This window comes from Carassius auratus, chromosome 37, assembly GCF_003368295.1.
Source record: "Carassius auratus strain Wakin chromosome 37, ASM336829v1, whole genome shotgun sequence".
NCBI classification, from domain to species: Eukaryota; Metazoa; Chordata; class Actinopteri; order Cypriniformes; family Cyprinidae; genus Carassius; species Carassius auratus.
In genome coordinates, this window is record NC_039279.1 from 1718701 (window position 1) to 1739196 (window position 20496).

Consider the following 20496-nt stretch of genomic DNA (forward strand, 5'->3'; position numbering starts at 1 on the left):
TTAGTTTTACTTGAGTAAATATTTCTACAAGTACTTTTACTGTAAATGAGTTTGTTTCTTTATCGGAACAGATTTGGGGAAATGTAGCATTGCACCACTTGCTCACCAATGGCTCCTCTGCAGTGAATGGGTGCCGTCAGAATGAGAGTCCAAACAGCTGATAAAAACAACACAAGAATCGATAAATAATCCACACCACTCCAGTCCATCAATTGTCATTTTGTGATTCTCATTCTGATGGCACCCATTCACTGCAGAGGATCCATTGGTGAGCAAATGATGCAATGCTACATTTCTCCAAATGTTCTAAAGAATAATAAAAACAAAAACCTTTAGACTTGCTTCAAGCAATGAAGAGGTTAAAAATAATATATTAGAGGGCAGTAACTGTGCAGCGTTGCTGTCTGACATTAGTGTTGCTATGCTGCGAGTGAACGCGGCTGGGTCAGGACCCGTGTTAGGAAATATATACAGGTTTGTTCCCAGAGGATATGGTCTCTATGCCAACCAGCTGACCAGGAGATTACTGCTGAATAATCACAGACCTCAGATCAGATCACACACGGCGATAGAGAAGTGTGAGCATGCAGTAAGAGAGAGAGAGCGAGATGATAAAGATACGTAGCTCGGGTGGCTGTGTTTGTTGAGGCATGTATGAACATGCATTTATTGTGTCCTAGTGTACACCCTTGAGGAACACCTTTTTATGGACAAATGCCATGGGCTAATTAAAGCAACAGCTCATCTAAAAATGTTTTTACAAATCTTTGTGTCTTTTTCTGTTATCATAGTATTTATTAATATGTTAATTATTTTTTACATTATTTCTTTCAATTTTAGCTTAATTTGTAGTCGTTGTATGTGCTTTTGTAGTTTTTATTATAAAAATATAATTTATTATTTTGTTTTCATTATATTGCAGTTGATATTTTAAATATAAAATGTATTATATTTATTACATATTTTATTGTTATTAAATATTAAATATCATAATTTAAATGATAATTAATTTAATTTCTTTAATTTTTTATTCATTTATGTATTATTTATTTTAATAATAATTTACGGAGAACCACAAAAAAATGTAAATCTTGCACACTACATAATAATTTGTTCTCTTGTTTTACCACATCGTGCACATTTAATAATAATTTATTCCCTCGTTTTACGAAATTTTGCACATGGCATTACTAAATTGTGGCTACGTTTAAGTCGAGTGAACAAATATATCGTGTGCATGATTGAATTAAAACAAGGGTACAAGTTGCACACGATTTAGTAAAACAAGGGAATTAATTATGATGTTGTGTACACAATTAACTTTTTTTTCTGCATTTCATGTATGGGTTTTGTTTTGTAATTGTTATTACTATTATTATTCTTTATTATTATTATTACTATTAGTTTTATTACTCTTTTTTCAAGTTTTTTTAAGTATACATTTATCGTCTCTTTCATCATATTTATGTTTTATTTTTCAGGTTAATTTCAATTAAAGAAAATTAATTTTTTACATTTTAGTTTTAGCTAACATCAACAACAACAATGTTGTACTTTTTATGCAACACAAAAACCAACATGGCATCAAGTTTGAAAATTATTTGAGATCTGTATGACAAGTTACAAGCAATAATAATGATAACAGTGAGTACATGATTTATATTTCATGCTTTGTGCAGAATTATTTTTTTTGGTGAATTGTTGCTGTAATAGAGATTTCTCTAGGCTCTGTTAGTTGATCTTTTTGCTGTGTTGAGCTTCAAGGCAGCACTGTGTCTTGTTTTGGCAGCTTGAGATCACTCTTCTGCTGTCATGCTCTTCTCTGGCAGCAAACACTTCCAGCTGCACCAGCAAAGACAATTTTTTTAGACGGAGAAGGAGGAAAAAAAAAAAACCCAGAAAAAAAAAAACGTTCAAGCAGTTTATCTCAGCATCTTCACACTGACTGCACCACACGACTGGTGTAAAAATAGAAATATATATATATATGGATGGATGGATGGATGGGATGGATGGATATGTATATGTATATATATATATATATATATATATTTATATATATATATATATATATATATATAAAATCTAATCATGTTCATCTTCAAAGACAAATATGGCATTTGAAGACACATTGTGGCAGGTTTGATGACATCATTGAAGACATCTGACATCATTGGTTCTAACATGTCACTTACGCCATTTTTTCATGTGCTGAATGCCAACGTGAACAAAATTAAAAACTATGGATTGCAAAAACTTTTAGTGTATAAATAAAAAGCTTAAATAATGACAACTTTATTTTGGATGATAAATTTAGCATTATTTATTAATTATTGACACACACACACACACATATATGTGTGTGTGTGTGTGTGTGTCAATATATATATATATATATATATATATATATATATATATATATATATATATATATATATATATATATATATATATATATATATATATATATATATATATATATATACACAAATATACACAAATAATACAAATATCGACAAATAAGTAAATAATTGTGTGTGTGTGTCAATATATATATATATATATATATATATATATATATATATATATATATATATATATATATACACACACACAATTATTTACTTATTTGTCGATATTTGTATTTATTAATATTTTATATTTATTTAAATTTGTATGTATTTATGAATATTTTATTTATATATTAATTTATTTACATATTAACTAATTTATGTTTTATTTTATTTTTCTCTGGAATAATTGCATTGCATAACTTGCCTTCACTGTAACGTTACATTTGATGCTGCTCTATTTTACAGTCCCGCATAATGCATTTCCTTCTTTTGTGCCAAACTTTTTTGGGATGAACTATTGAGCAAAAAACTTTGCATTCACCGTATGTATTAATATGCCTTGCAGTAAATCTCCACAGAGCAACAATCATCAGAGGATCCAGACGCAGTTGTGTAGTCTTTGACATGTGATTATGTGTAATGCACAGCTATTATTATCTTTGAGAGCTCGAGATGGCACACTCTCATTTGAGGGAACAGATATTTGGAGCAGGAAACAGACTCACGTTCAGGAATTTTGTTTAAAATCGAGTCCACTTTTCTTCTGCATCTCGATTCATTTGAACGTTTAATGCATGTGGCAGAGAGTTTAAATGAGCACGTGAGAAACGTTTTCCCACTGCAGCTAATCTTATATTCTCTACTGTGCCATAAATTCTTGCCCTCTTATAGGAAGTGATGTCACAAGTTTTGTTTCCTTCCGTTATTGAGCTCAGAGTATTCTGAGTCAGCTTTAAACAATGACTCAGTGTGAAAGACTGGGAGCGAAAGAAGGTAGTTCCTCTAGCCTGCTGATCTGAGGACAGGCTATCACTCCCTCCTGTAATGACACCAACATGTCAAAAAAAAAAAAAAAATACAGAATCACTGAGTTGAAAAAAAAAGTATGTCTATGGCACAAAAAGCCATTTGACTCTCAGCTGTGATCTGCTGTGGTCATTTTGGTCAGCTCAGCATGAAAAGAGCTTCCCTGGAGCATTTCAATTCTTTGTATTGCAACTGAAGCAAACAATCCACTGGTGGCAAGGCACAGTCCAAAGAGCTCCAGGATAAAGCTATGGACAGGCACAAGGCAGGAGATTGATACAGAAAATAATCCAAATGCTTTATCAATGCCTAGAAGCACAGTGAATTCTATTATTAAGAAGTCCCTGGATCAGGACTGGATAAAAGAGCCAGGAGGAAACTGGTCAGAGAGCAACTCTGAAGCAGCTGCAGGAATTAATGACAAAGTGTGGGCATCGTGTGCATGTGACGACAATATCACAGATTCTCCACAATTGTGGCTTGTATGGGACGGTTGCCAGACAAAAGCCACTCCTTAGGAAAGGCCACATGCAGTGACAACTGAGCTTTGCCAAAACACACCTTGAAGATTCTGAGTCAAATGAGACTAAAAATTTATTATTTGGCCTCAACACCAAACAGTATCTCTGGAGGAAAATCCAATCCAGCTCAGCGTCCAACAGCTTTCATACAGTAAAGCATGGAGATGGTGATGTCCTGTTATGAGGTGTTTCTCTGCAGCAGCGACTGGAGCACTTCAGCACGTCAGGATAGAAGGAAAAATGGATGAGGCAAAAAAATGTAAAAGAAAATCTGCTGCCCTCTGCCTTAAAGTTATCAATGGGAAGAAGGTACACCTTCCAACATGACAATGAGTTAATGAATGCAGTTGCTGAAGGGGAAAAAGCTGAATGTCCATTGCTCATACTTAAACCCCACTGGACATCTGTGGAATGTCTTGAAGACTGCAGTCCACAAACACTCACCATCAGACTGAACTGAACTTGAGCCGTTTTGCAAAGAAGAGTGGACAAATATTGCAAAATCTAGAAGTGCAAACTTAGTAGAGACAAATCCCAACTGACTAAAGGCTGTAATTAAAGCAAAAGTTGTTTCAACAAAATACTAACACAAGCGGGTGATCCTTTTTCCAACTCAGGGATTCTGGTTTAATTAATGTTTTTCTAACATGGTGTTATTTATATATTTACTTGGATGTTATAAGGTGCACTGAGTAAATACAGCTGGATAAAACATTTCTAAATTTCAGGCTGCAAAGCAACAAAATGTGATTATTTAAAAAGGGATGATTATTTTCCAATTGTATGTATGTATTTTATACCAGACTTTGTATTGCACGTGTTTCTTTTAAACCATAAGATGCTGTTTCAGTATAGCTCACTGGATTTTTTAAACTAGAAGTTTTTAATGCTAGCTTTTACTCTTGCCACGAGGTCCATACAGTTGTTAATTATAAAATGGTGTTGAGGAAGTGAGGAGTGAAATCAGCATGTGTGCTTGTGGTGTACCAACAGCAAACGTCTCTGATGAGGTCTCTGAATGGCAGCTGTGGCTTCCTGCTTTTATCAAGCGATTTTTAGAGCAAGTTCCTACCCAAAAACAGTTCTTCATTATCTACATGCTATCTACTGCTTCTGCTATTTATTTCATTTCCCTCATACGACTTAAGACAATAACGATGCCTATATATCAAATATGCTGGATGTTTTGTGAGGCTCAGCCATGGCTTTTAACACTCCCGCCAAATATATGAAGTTTATTAATAACTGAAGCATATGACTCAACGTTGGTCGGCTGTATAGTGCGTTTTTGTAATCAAACTGTCCCGCAGGAGATCATGCAGCACATTAAAGCATCGGTTTGCTTTATAAGAAGGCTGTTGAAGGTGTGTTGACATTTGAGACCGTATCTGAAGATCCATGTGAAAATCCCAGTCACCTGTACTTCCTGTTTTCTTTTCAGTCCATCTCTCAGTTTTTCCCTTTCGAAGACTGACTCCGTTTCCTTTATGCTGTTCTTTCTATTCATCATTGTTTTCATGGCTGTCAAAACAAGATCAGACTGTGAAGTGAAGGTCTTACTCTCAAAGAAATGCAGGGATAAGAGAAATAAACTCCACATATCCTGCTTGTGATGGCCATAAGCCAGTAATAATAAGCCATTTTTTTACCCTAGTAAAGAAACAGACAGTCCGAGAGAACAGAAAGTGAAAGATTTATAGACGAGAGAGAGACTGTAACAGTTATCATGCCTCATATAAACCGACTAGTCATCCTACAGCCAACTAGTCAACAAGCAAGTTAGCAACTACTTTATTATATACGTTATATGTTTTACTATTTTTTTTTTTTACATGATCCATTTTAATAACTTTTTTCTATTCCTATAATCATGGAGAACCTTGAAATATCAGAAAGTTATGCAGTTTTAATTAATTTAACTCATTTACTGCACTGCTATAGAGCATATACATTTTTCTATTCATGTGAATTTGATTTAATATCTTTTTTAATAAGTAACCTTTTAATACCCTTTTTTGTGTTCCTATGAAAATGGAAAACCTTGAAATATCAGGAAATGTATACAGTTTTGGACATTAATACATTTAATGATATGTTTTTGCTCAATCTAGTTTCTGTTTCTCTGGAGTCATTCTGCTGAGTTTTAGGTTCCCATTAAATATCATTAGTCAAAATAAAACCTGCAACACTATTTTTCTTCCTCACATCTACCTACCTCTTTGTTTTATTTTTTTTTGCACTACTTTCATGTGTCAAGTTGAAAAAAAGCCCTCAAAACATTTTAGCTTCTGCTCACCACATTAAAGTTCCGTGTAGTTTGTCATAACAGAGGGATATTAGAGAGTTTACTAATACTGTAAACATGTTTCACATTTACAAACTGAGCAGTAAACTGAAATTATTGGGTGTTGTAAATGAGAATATGTCGCAAAGAGCCGTTAGATACAGCAAAGGCTTGTAACTTGCAGTAAGGAAATATATATGCAAGCTTTCAACCAAACTGGCCAAACGTTCACATCTGCATTTTGCATAATTGCATAGAGTATATTTCTGGCCTGAGTAAACTTAAGCATACAGTGCTTGTGCAAGTGACTGTGCCAGCAACATTTGCATGGGCAAGAACCATATTCTGTGTGTGTGTGTTGCAACTAGGACTTTAAGATATGATACAGTTAACTAGCATTACAAAAGCACGAGTGTGAGCGCTAATGTGATATTAACTTTATACAACACTTAAAAACATGAGTTTAATATTCGGTGAATTATATTTTAGATGCAATATTTTCTTTTTTTGTTTTTGACAATGAAAATAGTTTCAAACAAAGACAGAGCAGAACATTTGTGCGTCTCAGAGCAACGTTTTGTTCCTAAATGAATCTGCTTTTGAATAAATAATTTGAGTCAGTGCACCTATGAATCACTCATTAAGACAGGGACTTTCTGCCATCTGCTGCCGGTTTTAGTTTCATATTTATTTAACCATGACAGGCCTAAACCAGCCAAAGTACCTGCATAAATACACACAGTAAAAAACGGTTTAATTATCGATATCACAGATCTATTGAGATCAATATATTGAGGTATTGAATGAGGTCAATGTTGCACTTCCCTGCTGATAACATCATCTAGAGTGTTCAGAGGAAAAAAATCGTATTTATTTCCCCTCTTCCTCACATGATAACAAAGTAGATGCAAGTGAAACCCAGTCAGCAGGCAGTGTGTGTGTGTGTGTGTGTGTGTGTGTGTGTGTGTGACTGCTGATAAAAGCCTTCAGCTGGAGCATGTTTGACATAATTGAACAGGATTGGCTGATAAAGGCAGAGAATGGAGAGGAGGAGGAGTGCTGTGTGGGAAAAACCAGAGCTTTATGTTCTCGGATGGTTTTGTGTGCTTTCCTGTTCTGTGGTTTATGACACATGCACACCAAAGCAGCATAGGTCTGACAGTACTGCATTACAGAAACAGCTTTAAAATATTAACTGAACTGAAAGTGGAGTGAAAATAATTTCTGTAGAATAAAAGTATGACTTTATGCAGTTGATTTAAGGCACTGTTAGGGTTAATGAAAACTACTGTAAACCTTGGATTGAAATAAACTTTAGGTTCCTTTAAACTTTGGATTGACGTAAACTTTAGGTTACTGTAAACTGTAGGTTATTTAGCATGTGGATGCAAATGTGGTTTCACTTCTCTTAATAATTCATCTTTATGAAAATCAAGTTTGTCATAAGTATTTATGGCCCACTCTGCTATGAGTTATAATTCTTAACTGTCATTAAATGAAATGCTCAATGTAGTAACCCAGATATTAACTTATTTTGTTTATATATATCAGTGTTATTCTAGTATTATTTATTTACTATTATAATATAATGATATTTATTAATATTTTGAATATTTTTTTATTTTCAGTTTTCAAGTTTAAGTAATTTAGTTGTTGTTATTTAAAAAATAAAATAAAATAAATCTATATAGCTGAAATTTGTTATTGTTGTCTGTTTTAGTATCTTCAATTTGTTTTATTTCAGTTTGTTGCCAGCAGGGTTATGTTACTATTGAGATAATGTTGTTGATTATTATTATAATGTTTTTTAAAATTAGTTTTCAGTTTGCATTTTAATTAACGTTTCAGTAATTTTGATGGTCATTTTTGTCATTAGTCATTATACGTTTTGTTTTTATGTCTATATAGTTTTCATACATTTATTTTAGTCTTATAGTTATTTTAGTAAATCAAGACAAACTAAATGCAAAATGTACATTTTCATTAATTTATGTAGAGGAAACATATCAGCAGTAGTTATAGAGTTTTGATCTGTTGTTGTCAGTTTGATTTTGTTTTCTCACATTGCTCAAGTTGAAGGAAGAAAAACTTTCCAGGGTCAGACTTTTTGTTCTTTAACTGCGATTTAAACCATGCATTGTTTTCTAATCCTTAAAAAAGGTTCTGGCCAGCTGGTGTCATTTACTCACCAAAGCAAGTTTTTATTTACATTTGCCGTTTGGCGAAAGTCCAATCGTGCACTGGATGTTTGTGAGAAGCAGTGTGTGTGTGTGTGTGTGTGTGTGTGTGTGTGTGTGTGTGTGTGTGTGTGTGTGTGTGTTTGTTTGTGTTCATACCTTTGCAAATGAATCACAGGTGTGTGTGTTTTCTCACAATTTGCCAAGGATATCTATTTTTAGCTTCACGAAACTGTGCTCGGCAGAAGGCAGGCGGAAGAGCGCAGGTGATTAATGAGTCTGTGGTTTTACCACGCTCACCCCAGTTATACTTTCACACACTGCAGCACAGCCTACAAGAAATCATACGCGCTAGTTATTAAAGGGACCGTTCCTTTTAATCAGAAAACATCCTGGCTTTCAGCACAGATGTGGGATCCTCTCTCAAAGAGATTCGGCGTCGCTCTGACCCAGAGTCCAGAGCCCCTGCACGGACCACGCTAGTCCAGGTGCAGTGGACACAATGCAGGCCTTTCTTCCACTGGGGCTGTTTATGTGCAGCACGAGCAGCCAGCATCTGAGAGGAAGAAAGCAAAGGAAGAGACGGATCGCTGCTAAATGAGGGACAGGAAGTGTTCAGGGACTCTGGAGTCGACGGCAGTATTGAGCAGCTATAGATGTGTTTTTTTAATCTGTGGTCTACTAACACAGAGACTTGTCTTTAAATGCAGGGCTGTAGGGCCAAAATTAACTTTTTGCCCCACCTGCTAGGGATGTAATGATGCGCTCAACTCACGATTCGATTCACAATTAAGATTACACATTTTGATTCGATTCAAGTTGTTTTTTTGTGTGTTCTACAAAATGAGATTTACGACAAATTATAAATTAAATGAGTCCTTTTATCATTGCTTGGACAAAATGCTGCACGTTTCTTTGTGAAAATGAAATATAAGACTATAATAATATACTAATACAGCACTTTCATATCATTGTTCTTTTGTTGGTTTTGATTGCCTTTATTGTCCTCATTTGTAAGTCGCTTTGCATAAAAGCGTTGTGTAAATGATGAAATTGAAATATAATGTAAATGTAAATAACAAAACTAAATTAACATTTTTAATCAAGCCCCAAATCAAATTAATAACACAAATAAAATAAATATTTTCATATAAACAAAATACGTCTTTGTCTGTGCTCTTTCTATTTCAAATTAGACGCAACCACTGTATTTTAATCATGATCCAGATAAAGATGCTGCATACATGTAACATAAGCAGTTTTTAATCTAAATTAGGTTGTATGATTCCGAACTTTGTAGCAATAACAGGATGGTTTGACTTCAGTTTTGTTAAACTATACAGAAATATCGGCATGAAACAGAAACAGCAGACGAGCTGAATAAGTCACAGATTCACTCTCTACCAGCAGGTGGCGCTTTAAGCGTTTCCTTGGTTTCTGCTGTAAACAAAGCAGCGCTGCACTCATGAACTTTAATATGCATTATATAGAGGCAAGATGAAAAGAAAAATGACCATCTAACCTTTTCTAAAGACAATAAGTTGGCTATATACAAACTCCTACCCCTAATTGAATCAATATTTGGTTAGCATCTCAACCAATTTGAATCATCACATATTTTAACTGATTTTCAGCCCATCTTGCGGTTAATCATTACATCACTAACATCTGCCAATGACGGGGGAAGTGAGAAAATGTACCAGATATTATACAGTTTTTTGCATTATTAAAAAAACAACAACAACAAATACGATTTCTAAAATTATAAATATATTAAGAAATATATCCATATAAAATAATAAATGAACATAAATATTTTATGTATTATAATATAATTTAATTTATATTTACAAATATGTTTTATATATTCCAGTGGGACATCCAGAAAGACATTGCACACTATTTCATAACTGTTTTTGTAAAATTATACAATTTCATGAATCATTTATTCAGTGTTTAATAATGACGTTCCAGTTGGACTTTCATTAAGATATTGTAATGTATTTTACCTTTTTTTTTTTTTATCTAATAGTAGTAAGTAGTAATCATATTTTAAGGTCTTCACAAATAATTACTAAATAGCCTGATATTAATCTCAAAATCTCTTCATTCTCTTCAGTCTTCAATAATGAATTTGTTGTTGGACTTTCATGATTTCTTGATTGTTTTCTTTAGACTTAAAGGCTCATCTTGCGTCAGATCTGTGTCTCTTTCCCAGGCGTCCTGAATCCGTGTTGCCAAATATCATTTTGCTGTCACACAATATTCACTAATACCCACATCTCCCTCCCGATGGCCGATGCAGACTCCCGTCTTTGTCTGTCCTGCTGTCGTCAAGCTATGATACATGATCAGAACACAGCCGTATCTTCAACACACACAGCGACCCAGAGATATGCTTTTAGAACCTGATATTACACTGACAGGAAACAGATGCCCTCTAAGGGAGGAAAACACACTCAAGGGAAAGAAAATACAGTGAAATGGAAAGAAAACATTGAGAGAGAGAGAGAAGAGTGTTCTCTGATTTATGTGTGAGCACGTGTTTATTCTGCCTGCTTCGTGTTGATTTGGTAAGCATGTTATTCAAAGTAGGAGATCATGCTGTTGGTATGAATGATTGAAGTTTTGCCCTCGTTTATGACAGTTGAATTCAGGGCGCTGAATCCAGGCCGTCCTGGAAATGACACACTCTAGAAACGATATTTTGAGGCTCCCAGCAGGGATCTGATCAGCCTTGTGTTGGCAGCTTCCTGTCTGCTGCTTTGAATTGCCACATTTCCCCTCAGTGAAGCTGTTTCATGTGCTGTCTGTTACCACAGACAAACATTTTGACCTGCTGCTCAGGTTGTACAGGTTTTACAGTAATGCACTAACTAAAGTCTATGGAGGCGAGTGTTCTGGAGGGTTTAGGGTGCTTTCAAATCTCTAGTTCGGTTCATTTGGTCCGAAACCAAGAGCAAACAATTATACATTGTAGCATTTTTCAGCTTTTTTGGTTCGTTTTCACACCACACTGATTGCTTTGGTCTGAACCAGTTGAAACAAACCAAAATGCAGTCACATGACAACATCCACATCACTCATTGGCCATGACGTATTTCCTAAACTGCTTTTCGATTGGTCAGAATTTACATGCGGGAAAATTCCAACATAAGAGGAAAAGCCAGCAAACAACACAGAGACAAAAAAACTATGGAGAGACAACTGCGCGGGCTGGTTTTGTCCCTGGCCATAATCTATTACATTGTTTGTATACACCACAATATGCAAAAAATACATTTCTATAATGAAGCGCGGATGCGGCTTGAAAACACGTTCTAATGCACTGCGAACGGCATTGCTCCTAACTTCAAGCGGAGGCGTCCTTTTATGAGGGATAACTTTTCTATGTAATGCAATCATGCAAGTTCAAATCCAAATCTAAAAATTATACTGTCATGCATTATGTTCAGAATTATTAAATATGTTATGAAATACATCTAATCATGAGGTTATTGGCTATACCTATGTAGTTTGTGAATGAAAATGAGTGAACTTCTTTGTCACTTGACATGTAGCAAAAGCTAAATTATCTGGTAAATAATTGTTGCATTTATAATCCAGTAAATTGACTAAATTGTTATAATAATTCAATTATTAAAGGAATGGTTTAAATGGGAATAGTCAACCAATGGCTCCTCTGCAGTGAATGGGTGCCATCAGAGTAAGAGTCCAAACAGCTGATAACAACATCACAATAATCCACAAGTAATCCACTCCACTCCAGTCCATCAGTTAATGTATTGTGAAGAGAAACGCTGCATGTTTGTAAGAAACAAATCCATCATTAAGACATTTTAAACTTCAGACAGTTGTTTCTGGCCATATCCATAGTAACATACTAGTCTCAAATTTCAAAAAGAAAAATCATTAAAACCATTTATACAATTCATATAAATAGTTTTTTAGCTCTTATTAATGTGGGTTCATCCTGAATTACTGGGTCAAATCCACATGTGCCCATTACATGACTAAACTTCCATTCATAGAGGCTTTGTAGAGTATTTACAGGACCATTGCTGTAATCCTGGTAAAATCCAGCAATGTTTCGCGTGGATATATCACATGCTAATGGAGGTTTTAAATATAAACCCTGATTTTCAGTGCTAGAAGACTGTCTACTGGCAGAACAAGTGCAGCTAATTAGTGAGATAAGCCCAGGGCTGCACACACGTCCAGATACAGACATGAAACCACGCTGGTTTGTGTATTTCTCTGCTTTTTCTGAAAATCTGCAGTTGTTGGTCTTTGATTCAGGGATGTTTAGCGTCTCAGTAGAGACTGAAAGTGATTGGATGAGGTGGGACACTCTGGATGAGAGAACTCTGGGTCCTTATTATGCATTCAGGAAATAGCAATTGTAATTGCCTTTGCACATTTTTATTTATTTTTTATTTGAATTACATTTTATTTTGTTTTTATATTTTATATATTTTTTATTTTATTTAAAGTTTTTATTATTATTTTTAACATATACACTCTAAAAAATGCTGGGTTGTTTCAACCCAACTTTGGGTCAAATATGGACTAACCCAGCTGTTGGGTTAAATTTTGTAATTACATTTTTAACCCAAAAGTTGGGTTAGTCCATATTTGACCCAAAGTTGGGTTGAAACAACCCAGCATTTTTTAGAGTGTACTATAACTTTCTTTTTTTTTGAAGTTGTAAATAAAACTGATTATTGGAGTACATTTGTAGATATTACTTTTCACACATGCTTTATTCTTAAAATGGATGTAAATGAAGCTGACAACTTTTTTTTTTTTATAATGAAAAATTCATTTGGTGCAGACACAGTTTTACTCAGAAATTGCTAGGAACTTTTTCAAAAATTTGGCAAGTCACACATTGAGTGTGAAATTTTATTTAACTTGGAAAAATCATTTTTTTATAACGTGTTCAGTGGATCAGCTCCGTTCATTCAGGATGCCTCTGTGCTGCATTCAGCGCTCAGTTCCTTAGATGTATTTTGCAGTCAAATCCAGAGAATGGAAGCCTGTTATCATGCAACTGAAGCTTAAATCAGTCTTGCAGAAGCTCAGCATGAGATACTCTGACTGTGGAGCACATCAGAGGAGAACCGCAGGAAGATATCTGGGACTGTTCGCTTCTCATCAGGAGCCACATCCAGAGTTCACAGGCAGGGCATCACCCATGTGAGACCTGCTGCTTTCATCTGCTCTTTAAAGGTTACACAAAAATCTTCTTGCTCACCAGGGACGAGTCGAGTGGAGACGAGTGTTTATTGATGTTGCACCTCATACATTTCCACGGAGTATTTTTGAGTCATTATATGAAAGATGGGTTTCTTTTTGTGGAAGGATAAACTTGTGTCAGCAAAGCCGGTCATTTTGAGAGCTGTTCTTCACAATAACTGGCCCTTTGCTAATTAACAGAAGTTGTATATATTTGTTTGTTTAGTAAAAAAAAAAAATATACAACAATTTTTTTTTCTACACATCTTCATTCTGTTCATACGTTTACTGAATGCATAATGTTTCCTTTTTGGAGCATCAGTGAATGTTTACACCTTTTGTAATATTTTTGTATGAGTCTCTGTGAGTGAAAAGTTGGATCTCAAAATCATATAGGTTCAAATACGCAAAAGATACTGGAAAACCAAAGAATAAGTAGAACCTGAAGGATTTTTTCAGAAGAACAGCAGGCAGTTTAACTGTTCAGGACAAACAAGGGACTCATGAATAACTATCACAAAAAAAAAGCAGCTGTGGATCATCCAGATAACAACACAGTATTAAGAATCAAGCTTATATAAACTTTTGATTGGTGTAATTTTCATAAATTCAACTTATTTTCTCTTGCACAATATAGCCCCTATCCCACTGTAGTACCAGTAAATTGCTGTAATATTTACCAGTCAATACAAATATGCGTTGTTAACTCCGGCAATTATATATATTTTTTTTGTACCATCTTTTTACATTCACAAAAAATACCAGTAAATACCGTGGCATCATTAAGCAGAAATGACCTCCAAACGACTGCTACTCCTTGTGTTGTTCACATTCATGAAGCTGCTTTTGGCCCAGAGACATTGTATTAGACAATTTCAAACCGAACTACTGTACACAGCACAGTGTAAATGTGTCAGAATGTTGTGATTGGCCCAGAGTAGAAGTCAGAGTAATATATAATCCAAATATAAATACGGCACATTTGAGTATGCACTCATAACAGGAAGCAAATCATGTTCAAATATATAACATCACATATCTGGCATCTCCAAGGTATTTTGTGTTTATGTGCAAAGAAGAAGAAGAAGAAGAAGAAGAAGAAGAAGAAGAAAAAGCCTTACCTGCGTCCAGTCAGTGAGTTTACTGTATATAACTGTATAATATAACCCCTACAGATAGAAAACATACTGAAAGAGGTATTTTACTTATTATGCATATACTTTACATAAAACTTAAGACATATACTTGAATTTCACATGAAACATGTAGTGGTACAGAAGATACATTCAGGGCAAAACCATGCAAAAACAGACTTTCGGGGGAAACAGTGCAAACAGTAACAGTACAAGATAAAAAAAGGCTATATGCTTTGTAAAAGCCCATTCTTATTCCCTTTACACAGTCACACATCTCTCTGCCACTCTTGAAAGCAGTTCCTGTTCAACTGATAAGTGAACATCTTATGGCTGGCATTACTATGGTGCATGTTTGTTGCTTCTTACCAAGCACTGCTTTGCAATGCATACAGATCTGGTGACCAGCAGTGGCAACATTACTGGCATCTGAGGTCAGCTCAGCTCCTGGAACTGGCACATGGTCACTACAGCTCTGTTTATTTTCTTTATTTTACAAAAGCACAAAGTTTGGTTGATATTGTAAAATCCATGCCTGGAGGGCAGGAACATCCAAACTATAAAACCACGCAGATATCACCAATAGAAATCCTGCTGGACCAAGCCCAGGAGGAGGCCATTCCCCTAGTGGAGTGGGCCTTTACTCCTATAGGATACTGTATATGCCCACACTGAAGGCTATAGAATCCACTATCCAGCAGACAGAAACGAGTCAGAGCACTCCACATACACTCTAAGAGCCTGGACCAGGCAGAGTGGATTGGGATCCTGCTCACTGTCTGAAATGGGAAGAGCCAGAATCGATAGCCTTGTGCTCTGAAAGCCGGAAAGCACTTAAGGCACATAGCCTTGTCTTGACTCTAAAGACGTGTCTTGACTCTACAGTCTTTAGGCCCAAGCTCAAGACACAAAGCACTGAATGACAGTGCATGCAGGTCACCCAGTCGCTGGACTGATGTGAAAGCCAAAAGGAGGGCAGTCTTGAGCAGCAGGGGCCAGAAACTGGCCAACTGGAGCGCTTCAAGGGAGGGCCCCATACAAATTGTTTTACATTATAATATTAATAATAACAATATGAATGTAAAATTTATTTTTTACTTTTTAAAATATTATAAATAATTTCCATATTTATAAATATTTTGGAGTAACAATGATACATGAATGCATTAACATTACTGAATACATGATGCATTAACTTACTGAGTTAAAGTTGAATAATGATTTATAATACACAAAATATTCCATAAAAAATAAGAAGTGCCAATTTGACAGATATTCTAATGAGATGTGGCCACTTTACCCACGATTCCATGCATGAGTAAACAAAACGCTTGGTAACCTGCATGGTAACCCCACTCATTCTGGTTGCTAGACTGGATGTTCACCATAGCAACAGCTTGAAATGCAGAGGCCTGTGGAATGTGTACCCTTGCAGCTTTTTCCCAGGTATATAAATTGTAGTTTGTCACCCCTGTTCCTCCTCCTCCTCCTCCTCCTCCTTATGTCTGTCAAGTGTGTTTCCTTTTCTCAGTCTTTATCCAATCCCTCCTCCCACTCTATTCCATCTCTCCCACTCATTTAAATTCATGTATGGCGTCCCCTGGAGGGGCTGCTGGGATTATATCACACAGAAGTCATCTCTGCGATGTGCGGCGATGCCAAGAGCTGTTTAAATTTTAAAACACCATCTGAATCTGATGGATGAACGACTGGTGAATGTGAAGCGAATGCTGGATGGTGGTTGATGTATCAGGGGCTGTTAAATATAATCATTCCCATTACAAACAGCAACAGTGAGCTCAGTAGAAATGAGGCATGAAGTCAATTTCTTGTGCAATTTGTGCATTTTAAATGGTTGCATTTAACAAAGCTCATTCTGAGAGAGCTATTAAGAGGAAATGTCATTAGTGGCACTTGGTATCAGTGATGCTGTTGCTCATACTTGAACAAACCTGTAACACTACGTACTTCAGCATGCAACTATCCTGCACTGTTTGTGTTATGGATATGAACACTACCTCAAACCCTGCTTGATAGTGGCCTTTTGGACAATAAAATGGATGTATTTATTTATACATTTATGCATTTGGTTATTTGTGCACTTAATTGTGCGTTTATTTATTTAGACATTTCATTCTTTATTCATGCATTTATTTATTATTGGATTTAATAGCATTTTTATTTATTGGTGTGTTTTAATATGTAGCCATTTAATAAAAAAAAACAACTAACCTAAGTCTCTGTCTGTCTTGTTCTTCTCCAGGTATTGTTAAACTGCTGCATTGAGCTTCTGGATTTCTGCTGCGCTTCTTCATTCTGTGGATCTGTAAAGAAGAGATAGATAGATAGATAGATAGATAGATAGATAGATAGATAGATAGATAGATAGATAGATAGATAGATAGATAGATAGATAGATAGATAGAGTTATCAGAGAGAAGGAGAGTGTGAGACAGAAGGTTTTAAGGGTGAAGGAGCAATGTGAGGGTTGGATTCCTCCTATACCTCACCGGCTACAATGGACCAAATCATACACTGAAACATCACAGCTCAAGGTAAGGGCAACATTGTTTATTTATTTATTTTATTTTTTATAGCACTATAGCCATAATATAGTTTAAATGAGCATTTTCTAACTGCTCCCTCACACTTGACAGCAGGCAGTTTTTGCTACTGTACCTTTAAGACTTTTACCTGTAAATGACCTCTGTTATGATAGCCTGCCATTTGTGTAGCTGCTAAATACAGAGTAGGGGTTGATATGTAAATATGATTGGTTGTATATTGGCTCGTGGTTGTGATGTCAGTATTTATTGATTTCGGAGCAAGCCATTTGTGAGTTTCTGGAAGGTCCTATGAGGCATTTTTGAGTATGCTGAACTCTTATTTCCTTTAAATACACTTGCCTCTGAAATTTAAGATGATAACTTACTGATTGCAGAATGATATAGACACATAAATTGTCTCATTTGTGTTTTAAGAGCCAATTTCATTCAAGCTATCCAAGCGTAGAAAGTCTGGCCTGTCGGTTCATTTCACACGTTTCTTGATTGTTCATCATATTGCGTGTGGTTATGAAAGCTGCATGTTCAGCATAGTCACACTTTCTGATCCTCTTAGCGTCTGCAGAAATATCAAATAATTTTTCTTGTTATTTTTGTTTTCTCATTGTTCCCGTTATTGCTGCTTTGCTGGAACAGTGTCTCTTATTATCAGCGCTGTTACCGAAACGCTCCACAGAGGCCTGAACACATGGAGACATTCCAGTGGGTTTTGTGCAAGCGTGTCTGTGGATAGACAATGTGTGGATGTGTGTAGCATCCAGGACTTGTTTAAGGAGTGTGTGTGTGAGTGTATGTATCTAATCCAAAGGTTAAGAAGTGTGTGTCAAACTCAAGCAGGAAACCTGGCTGCACAGGAAAGGAAATAACCTATCAGTAGGCAGATGGGGGACAGCATGTGCTTACACTGCACTGCTCACACACACACACAGACACAGACACACACGCACACACACACACACACACACACAAATTATTTTGATATAAGTCTCTAATGCTCACCAAGGCTGCATTTATTTGATCAAAAATGCTGTAAAATGTGAAATGTATTTACAATTTAAAATAACTGTTTTCTATTGTAAAATATTGTAAAATATAATTTATTCCTGTGATCAAAGCTGTATTTTCAGCATCATTACTCCAGTCATCGGTGTCACATGATCCTTCAGAAGTCATTTCATTATGCTGATTTGATGCTCAAGAAATATTTCTTCTTATCAATGCTGAAAACATTTGTACTGCTTCGTTTTTTTTTTGAAAACTTTTTTTTTTCAAAATTCAAAATGATTTTAAGAAAGTTCAAAAGAAAATTATTAATTTCAATAAAAGTTTTTAGTGTCACACTTTATCAAATTAATGCATGCTGCTAAATAAAAGCATGAATTACTAAAATAAACTCTTACTGACCACAAACTTTTCAAAGGCAATGCATATTTTAAATTAAACACCTTCAAACAATTATGTTGATTAGATGTTTTAGTGCAAAACAAAATTTATTATAAATTTTCTAGTTTTTCAATGAAAAATTTAATGAAATTACAATCAATTGGCCAAATGCAAGCACACTTTGCGATATTTACAATGTACCTTGATTTTATATGGTCAGCAAAATCAGTGCGAATCACCCATGCATTCATGAACTCTAATAGAAACACACTCATAGTTGCTCATTAGAAACCCTCTTTATATGGCCCAAATGCCAAGCGGGAGGGTCTGAAGTGTCGTTCATCCATCAGGCTGGAGATTGTTGTTCTGATTGTTCTTCTCATTCATTGCATTTGACATTTACAAGAGCATTGCTGTTCTCTTTTGTCATGGCATTTTTCAAATTAAAATGCATTCGCTTGCCCTCATGTTGTTCCAAACCCGCATGACAGTCGTTCATCAGTGAGACACAAAAGGACAATGACCTGGCTGAATGGGGGCCAAAAATGTCTGATTGCACCATTAAAATAGTCAGTATGACTGCTGCGCTATATTCAAAGTATTATGAAGACACAATGGGACAAATTTAAATTTTGATTTGTACGATTTTTCACCAAGGCTGCATTTATTAATTGTCTCAACATATTGATCTGGGATAGAAGAAATATTAGCATAGTTTTACACACGTAATAAATAGCTAATCATAGTCCAGCTCTCATTATAAGTTTCACCTGGTCTGAATGTCTCCATTCAGGACTGTATAGGGGACAGGACAGTCACAAACAGAGCGGCACTCTCTGTTTAATCAGATGGCGCATTGTGAGAGAGAAAGAGTGTGTGTGCACGTTTAGGTGTGTTGTGTGTGCTGACATTTTAGCAATGAGACATGAAATCATGCAGCAAACCAGGGGAGGCAATCCCAGCTTTGATTGGTCTTGAGCCGAGACACTGCAGGAAATGATCGCAGACAGACCTGAGAGATTGAGCAGAGTGAGGGGGAGAGACGTCTCGTGTGTTTTACCATCCCTAAAGATCCATGACGCTTCTGGTTCAGAAGGTTCATGGAAAAGTTCCAAAGCCATTAAATATACTACCTTTTGTGGGTCATTCACACAGTATTTACACTCTAAAAACACCTTAAAAGTATTATAAATGTCCAACATTTCTAATTCTCATTTAATTTTGTTTTATGAGAAGAATTTGATCATCACTTAATTAACCAATTTCATGAAAATGTTGTATAAAAAAAAAAAAAATCACAATTGCATTAATCAATTCTACATGTATAAAATGTCAGTAAGTAAAATGAATTACAAATGCAACTTCAACCTTAATTTTTTTCTATGTTATATTTTTAAAATTAGAAATTATTTTCTAACATAATTTTTATTATTATTTATTATTCTGTTAAATGTCAGATTTTAGAAGTAAAATGGATTGCAGCTTCAACTTCAATTGAGTTAGATAAGTTAGGTTTTTGAAGTTTGAAAATGTATATTTTTTTATACATTTAGTTTAACCACACTCTCACATTAAAGTCTCGGCTCGCATTTTTCATTCTGGTTCCATATTCTGTTTCATTAAGAAATGCATCCGATTTTAAAATAATAATGGATTTCAATTGAAGCTTGTTGAATAAACTGTCAAAGATTTGTGATTTAGTCTCAGATATTATTGCAGGTGTATCAGAATGTTTAACTCTTTATTTTCTCTGATTGGTCAGACTGCTGACAGTGGCCACACCCCTCTGTATGATGTCACCTCTCATGTGACCTGG

At 35.2% G+C, this 20496-nt stretch overlaps 1 protein-coding gene across 3 annotated transcripts in view; it reads left to right on the forward strand.

The window, feature by feature from the left end:
* Positions 1-20496, forward strand: part of LOC113055864 (receptor-type tyrosine-protein phosphatase epsilon-like) — a 64916-nt gene that overhangs the window by 17960 nt on the left and 26460 nt on the right. For 2 of the 3 annotated variants that reach the window (XM_026222236.1, XM_026222239.1), the window contains exon 2: positions 16997-17288. The gene's annotated coding sequence lies outside the window, so the exon portion shown is untranslated. Of the gene's footprint in view, positions 1-14716; positions 14735-16996; positions 17289-20496 lie in introns of those variants that run through there. The other variant, XM_026222237.1, reaches the window with a different exon arrangement.